Raw genomic sequence first — 6,591 nt, 5'->3', positions numbered from 1 at the left:
ATCACAAATTCTTATATGTATCCAATTAATTTAATTCTCATATCAAATCTGAGCTATAGTGCTCATTTTGCAGCTGAAGAAAGTAAAGCTCCTTGTTTGTTCAGTGCTGCAGCTAGTAAGGGAAAGTCAGGAACTGAGCCCGGTTAGTCTGGCTCCAAAAGTCACAAATTATACAGAAAACGTCTTGTAGCTATTTTCCTTTAGTTCACCGAGGAAACAGTAAATTAATCACTAGCAGGCATCCAAAACATATTGAAATATTCCTGGTTTAAAAAGTCAATGATTACCAGGGAGCCTGCATAGGACTGACCTAGTCACTCTGCATATATGTGATAGTTGTATAGCTTGGTCTTTTTGTGGGACTCCTAACAGTAGGATCAGGGACTGTCTGTGACTCTTTTACTGGCTTTTGGGACCCTACTCCTCATACTGAGTATCCTTGCCCACCCTACTCCTCATACTGAGTATCCTTGCCCAGCCTTAATACAAGGGGAGGTGCTAGTCTTACTGCAAATTGATATGACATGTTTTGCTGATATCCATGAGAGGCCTCCCTTTTCTGAATAGAAATGGAGGAGGGGTGGATAGGGAAGGAACTAGGAGGAGAGGAGGGAGGGGAAACTGCAGCCAGGATGTAAAATAAATATACTTTTTAAAAAGTCAATGATTTAATCTTTACTGGTATTTTTGACAATCAATATCTTGTTACTCTACCATCCCATGGCATAAATGTACAGTTTTGGGAGGAAGGTCTGGAAGTATAAAATATTTCAAAGGCCCACTGGCTGGAGATGGGCTTTGTGTATTAGAAAAACAAGGAAATGACCGTGGAGACCGCATCCCTCGGGGTGAGAGCCACAGCTCTTCCAAGAAGCCGCAGCATGCTTTGAGGCTGACCCTGCTGACCCCTCTCATTTTCCCAAGGAACATTTCCCAAGTGAAACTTTTCATTCAGTAAAATCAGAATAATGTTCTATATAGATTAGATGTTGGCTCTTTTGAGCCATTTATTATTAAATGGCTTACAGGAAAATGATACTTGAAAATGTGTGTGTGTGTGTATGTGTGTGTGTGCGTGTGTGTGCGCATGTGTGTGTATGTGTGTATGTATAGGTTCACAGGCGTGTGTGTGTGCATGTATGTGTGTGTGTATGTGTGTGTGTGTATGCATGTGTGCACACAGAAACTAGGGGTTGATACAGGATGTCTTCATCAGTCGCTTTTTTCATTATGTTTTTTAAAAGATTTGTTTATTTATTTTGGAATTATTTTTGCTTATTATTTTTCTGTTAAGATACTTTTAAGATTAGAATATAATCACATTTCTCCCTTTCCTTTCCTCATATAGCCCTCCTCACTCTCCTTCAAATTCATGGCCTCTTTTTCCACTAATTGCTATTGGACCCATGTATATATATGTGTGTATATATATTCCTAAATAAAGCCTGTTTAGTCCATATAATGTTGCTTGTGTGAATGCTTTCGGCCTGAGCATTTGGCACTAGACAACCAGTTGGTGTGCTCTTCTTCCCCGAGGAAGGCCACCTTTCCCTCTTCCCTCTCCCAGCTTTCCTCGGTCGCCTATAGTCCTTTGTGTAGGATTGGGGCCTCATGGGCCTTTCCCTGTCCACTCAGTTATGACCATTGGAGTCTCACTTGTTCAGCTCCTGTGCTGGCAGTCATGCTGATGCAACTTTATCAGTGTGGCGTCTGATTTTACTAGGAGATACAATCTCACAGCTGAGTCCCTGCTCTCTGGCTCTTACAATTTTTCTGCCCCCTGTTCTGCAGCAATATTCCCTGAGTCTTAGTTATGGGAGTGCTTGGTAGATGTATGTAGAAGTACTGGGACTAGGCTCCACAGCTCTGTATTTTTAAGATTTATTTCTTGGGTTTAATTCTGTTTAAATACGCGTGTCTGTGTGTGGGTGTGTGAGTGTGAGTGCATTTGTCCACAGATGATGCAGAGGGTGTGGGAGAATTGGAGATGAACTGAGCTGCCCCACATGAGTGCTGGGAGCAGAACTTGGGGTCTCTGAAGAGCAGTATGGGCTCTTAACTGCTGAGTCGGGATTTCAGACCCTTTATTTCACTTTTTGAGAGAGTCTCTCACTGCACCTGGAATTCACTGAGAGGCTCAACTGCTAGCTAGCTAGCTCCAGAGAGCCTAGAGCTGGGATTGCAGGTAAGTGGTAAGGTGCCTGGATTTTCCTGGGTGGTAGGACTGAACTCAGGCCTAACTGTTTGGGCAGTTAAGGCTTTTCCAGTGAGTCTTCTTGTTATATTTGACAACAACTGAGTACCTTCCTCATTAAATTAAACTTTGACTTACATATCTCAGGAAAAAAATCTAATCAAATTTGATGTACTACGGGAAAAAATAATTGTAAAATATTAGAAGAAACAAGAATTTTCATTCCCTTGATCACAGTTGTACAAATGATATTATAAAACTGGACATGGTGACACATGCCTAGAATTCCAGCACTTGGGAGGTAGAGGCAGGGGTCACGAATTCAAGGCCATCTTTGGTTACAGTGCAAGGCTAGCCTGAGACACAGGAGACTGTCTCAAGCAAAAAACCAAAACCAAAACCCAAACTGAAAACTAAAATAACATTATGCAAGAATTTTTTGACAGGATATTTTAAGAGCCAGTGGATTCTGAAGATATGAATTAACAACCATTGCCAAAATGAGGTGATTAGAAAGAATATCACAGTGAGTAGTCACATGTATGTAACACAGTAAACAATGTGTCCTAGAAGGTTAGTATGGAAGTAAAAATTCCTATTGCCTACTATGTTGTAAATTATTTTTTGCTGTTTGTTTTGAGACAGCATCTCTTTCTGTAGCCTTAGAATTTCTGGAACTCATTATATAGGCCAGGCTGGCCTAAAATTCACAGAGATCCACCTGCCTCTGCCTTCCGAGTGCTGAAATTGAAGGCGTGTGCTACCATGCTCAACTGTTGTAATCCCATAGTAAACACGTTGCTCCCACATGGCCCTTAATCATTCTTTCGATGGAATAATTTCTATCTGCTCACCACCCCAGACCACAGAGAGACCACCTGAGGACAATGTAGGGCCATGTACTTCCCACAGATGTTCTGACCTCACACTAAGCTCTCCAAGATCTGCTGTCTGAGCCTTAGTTGACCTGAGTGCACTCTAGTAGAGCCATGATACTGCGAGAGCCACACCAGAAGGCACAGAAGGGGACCAGTCAAGGGTATACTCTGCAGACAAATGTCAGTGTAGTTAAAAATACTGAGGATAAAGCCTGTAGCCCTCAGTTTCAGTTACACAAAAGAAAACAAGGTCTCAACTCTCTCAGAACCTAATCTTTTCCTGAACATTGTACACACCGTACTGAAATAGGAAAAGGTGATTTGAGGGGAAAAAAATGTAACTAAGAAGCTAGTTCAGGCATGAAGACAAAAGTAACACACACAAACACTAATGAACCCAAGGAGAACCATCCAGATCTTCTAGACAATTCGAAAGTGGTTATAACTATGATCAAACAACTCGAAGGAAACATAAAAAGCTTTGTGAAATAAGAAAGTCAAAACACGATGTGAGAAATGCACCCAATAAAGAAAATTGATAAAGAAACGCCAAACTGAAATAGTGCTAGTAGTGAAAACTCAAAAGAGTCAAATAAAAACCCGAGTGGAAACCCTCACCAGTAGGATGACTCACAGGGAAAGTGGTGAGTTGGAGATAGAAGATAAAGTAGAATCTTTAAATCACTCAGTAAAAGTCAATGAGGGAAAACGCAGCAGAGTTTTGAGACACCACAAAAGGGATTAACCTTTGTATTGTGGGAATTCATCCGCCAATAGCCTTGGGGTACTGGCCTTAGGGAGTGGTTTCTTGTCTGCAGCTGTGTCCTGCTGTAGGATGTCCTTCTGTATGTTCCAAGTATGTGTTGCTTTTCTTGGTCCACGAATAAAGTCGTTTCAGCCAATGGCTTAGCAGAGTAAAGCCAAGCAGGAAATCTAAACACACACACACACACACACACACACACACACACACACACAGAGAGAGAGAGAGAGAGAGAGAGAGAGAGAGAGAGAGAGAGAGAGAAGGCAGAATCAAGGAAATACCATGTAGCTGCTGGGGAAGCAAAATGTGAGGTAACAAATCATGTGCCTCACTGTAAAATACAAACTAGTAGAAATGGGTTAATTTATAGTTAGAGCTAGCCAGTAAGGAGCCCGAGCCATTGGCCAAACAATTGTAACTGATATTAAGTCTCTGAAGGGGTTATTTGGGAATAGATGGGCAGAGAGAAACTGGTCTAGTGGGACCGTGCAAGACAGAGAGAAGTCTCCTCTACAAATGGTGCAACGCAGGGCATGTACATCCACATAAGGCCTAGGGAAACTTAAAAAAAAAAAAAGAGGATTCTAGGCACACAAAAACAGAGTCGAAAACAGTTTCTTGGTATCCACGTTTTTTAGGTAGGTTCTGTTTGCTGGTGGCAAGCAGATGCACAGCTCCTTTAAGAAATTACTAACTTAAAAAAAAAAAAAGAGGATTCTAGGCACACAAAAACAGAGTCGAAAACAGTTTCTTGGTATCCACGTTTTTTAGGTAGGTTCTGTTTGCTGGTGGCAAGCAGATGCACAGCTCCTTTAAGAAATTACTTCCTGGTTTGTGCTGGTGGCACAGATGGCTCTTTTGGGAGGTTCTTCTACAGGGCATTTGAATGGGCTTTGTGGGCAGCGTGCTACAAGTTACTTGGTGCATTTAGCTTTTGCTCGGGCAGACAAAAACATGTTTGCGGACTGGCTGCATGCTACCTGATGGCTGCACTGAAGGAGTCAGCATGATGTTCAGTGCTGCCCCAGCACGTTGGAAAGCCAAATGGGGTGGAGCCAGCAGCCCAAACCATGGCCATTGGTCCTAAACATTTAAAAAAATTCTTTTGGCCAGAATATACAATATACAGATATACAATAAGGACAGATTCAGACATAAAAGACCTCTGAATGGGTCACAGTGTGCTTGATAAGTGTTCTTAGGCTTCGGAAAAAGAAAAGAAAGTGTAGAAACAATCATAGATTAAAATAATGCTTTACGAATCCTAACCCTTAAAAAGGAAGAGTAATAATATATATTAAGTCACATAAAGATAAACAATACATAGAGAATCTGGATTATGTATATAATTGTGTTTTCTTTGAATTTTTTGACTGCAGAGAGACTTTTAATTCTAGCTTTGGAGCCTGTCCTGGAACTCATTCTGTAGACTAGGCTGGCCTCAAACTCACAGAGATCCGCCTTCCTCTGCCTCCCGAGTGCTGGGATTAAAGGCATGTGCCACCACGGCCCAGCCTTTAAATTGTTTTTTACTAGAAATTAATTTCTTCCCGTCGATAAGAGGAGCTCACATTCTATTCCCAAAATACTTTGTATCTGCCCTCATCTCTGCACCTCAAGTCTAACCTGCCCGTTTCTCCAAAGCTCTACTATAGGAACTTTTTCTGCTTCCCCTTTACACGTCCATCCTCCCCAATCCAGGACCATCCATTGGATGCAGTTAAGATGAAATCTGGCACACTGAGTGTGTGCTAATAGGGCCTTCCTAGTCTGACTCCAGACATCGTCATCTACCGCTTGTCCTTCAGACAACATACTCTAACCACACTGCCTTCTTTTGGATCTTTACATGTATCATACTTTTTCTCTCTGGGGCCTTTTCTTCTCCACCCATTGGGTTCTTTTCTAAAGCAGTAGTTATATTTCACTTGCTTTGATTATAGGCAAATTCTAATACTTAAAAATCGCTAAATATAATTGAATAATTTTGTGTAAGATTCATATAGAATCTGGCAATAAAAAAATCCACACTTATGTATTGAACTAAGAGAAATAAAGCACACATTCACAAAATGATTTGTTCTTTAATATTTCTAAGGGTTCTCATTAGTAATATCCTGTGATGATAAATCTTCACTATCAACTACATTCTGTTTTTAATCACCATAGAAACATACCTCTAGGTGTATATAAAGATGCTTCCAGAAGGTTTAGCTGAGCAGCAGAAACCCGTCCTGAATGTGGGCAGCCCCTTTCCCACAAGCTGGGGGCTGCAACTGACTAAAATGGAGGAGTCAAGTTGAATCTCCTCTCCTTCCTGGATGTGACTGCAATGTGCTCAGTGCTTCCCCCGCCTCGATGAACTGCATTCTCAAGCGATGAACAACAAATCTTCCTTCACTTGCTTTTGTCAGGCGTTTTGTTATAGCATAAGGAAAGGAACTGGTAACAATCATTCCCATACTAAAAGCAACCCAAACTCCAGCAGAAGAATGGGTCCACAAACTGTGTTACATTTATATATCATATGAGTTCATTAGCCAACAGTTTTTTTTTTTAAATTTTATTTATTTTATGTGCATTTGTGTTTTGCCATGGGTGTCAGGTCCCCTGGAACTGAAATTATAGGCAGTTGTGAGCTGCCACATGGGTGCTGGGAATTGAACCTGGGTCTTCTAGAAGAACAGTCAGTGCTCTTAACCACTGAGCCATCTCTCCAGCCCCAAGCCAACAGTTCTAAGGGCAAGCAAACATGG

The sequence above is a fragment of the Myodes glareolus genome, chromosome 23 (genome assembly GCF_982192425.1).
Source record: "Myodes glareolus chromosome 23, mMyoGla1.1, whole genome shotgun sequence".
NCBI classification, from domain to species: Eukaryota; Metazoa; Chordata; class Mammalia; order Rodentia; family Cricetidae; genus Myodes; species Myodes glareolus.
The sequence above is the reverse complement of the archived record's forward strand: the minus strand, read 5'-3'. Positions refer to the sequence as shown.